The 1,401-nt window shown below is 21.7% G+C and overlaps 1 non-coding gene across 1 annotated transcript; it reads left to right on the top strand.

Moving 5' to 3' along the window:
* Positions 1 to 736: 736 nt before the first annotated feature.
* On the top strand, positions 737 to 810 carry TRNAV-AAC (transfer RNA valine (anticodon AAC)). Its single transcript has one exon. It is a non-coding gene; the product is annotated as a tRNA-Val (tRNA).
* Positions 811 to 1,401: the final 591 nt, after the last annotated feature.

Raw genomic sequence — 1,401 nt, 5'->3', positions numbered from 1 at the left:
CATTTCATTTGGAATCCAACTTATTCATAAATGTTATAACTGAATTTGAGTTTTGATTTAAGATTGAACTTAACTAACAGGTGTTATATTAATATTGAACTTGAAATTATAATTGAAATTAGATTTGCAATTACAATTTTCACTAAAAAAAAGATGTTTTAACGATCACCAAAATCGGATAGTAAAATTCAAAAAACGATCACGAAATTAATTTTGTGAATGAAATAATGATCAAACACATTAAGATAGCTTTCTATTACAATATGATTTACAAAATTATGAAGTGATAAATTTAAAATATGACTTTTTTATTAAATTATTCTTAAGTGACATCTAATAAAAAACTGAAAATTTTAAACAAAATTTTGGGTCATAAAAAATTACTTTTTTATTTTACAAATACTAACAACCAAGTAAAATATTAATTAGTTAAAATTTAGTTATCATAAGATATAATAATTGCATAAAACATTAATAAAGTATGAAATCATATCAAATATTTTATTAAAATAAAACTTACATGAAAATTTTAAAAACATATAATGCAATGAAATTAAAAAAACAAATTAAGTTCTTAAAAAAATTGATTCTTAAATAAATATAATGGCACGTGTTTTTAACTTTGACAATTTTAATTATTTTATTTACCCAATCAAAGACCAACTTGCTTGTACATTATAGATTTATAACATTTGTTTATTTGTCAAATATAATAATGTAAAAATATTGAACAGATGGTGTCGTGGTGTAGTTGGTTATCACGTCAGTCTAACACACCGAAGGTCTCCGGTTCGAGTCCGGGCGACGCCAACTTCCTATTGTTCTCTTTTTATTAAATATATTAATATATACTGGTTTCAATATTATTCTTTCAAATAGTATTTAAATAATGTGTTTAAAAATATAATTTTGAAATGTTTGTTTTGGAACTAAAATTATAAACTATACAAACTTATTAAAAATGAATTTTCATTTGAAATTTAATCTTATAAAGGTTAAAGATAAAATTGGAATTTCATTTGATAACATATATTGTATTCCAATGACATTTTTATTTGAAATTCAATTGTTTCTTAGGTGTTATAATTGAATTTGAGTTTTAATTTGAAATTAAACTTAATTAACACATGTTATATTGATGTTAGTTTGGAATTACAATTGAAATTGAAATTTGGATTTTAATTTTGAGGGAATTGAAATTGAATTTCAATTTAGAATTTGAATTTAAATTGGATTTGCTATTACAATTTTATTTGGGCTTAAAATTAAAATTTATTATTACATGTTACTATTAAAATCTACTAAATTGGAAAATTTATTGAAGATAACAAAAAATGGTTCGATGGAATGCTTGTTTCGGTCTTTTCTTGGGACACATCTTTTGCGGTTGAAGAGAATTTT

Source organism: Phaseolus vulgaris, chromosome 10 (genome assembly GCF_051622355.1).
Source record: "Phaseolus vulgaris cultivar YP4 chromosome 10, ASM5162235v1, whole genome shotgun sequence".
Lineage (NCBI taxonomy): Eukaryota > Viridiplantae > Streptophyta > Magnoliopsida > Fabales > Fabaceae > Phaseolus > Phaseolus vulgaris.
Note: the sequence above shows the minus strand (reverse complement) of the source record. Positions and strands in the feature narration are given on the sequence as shown.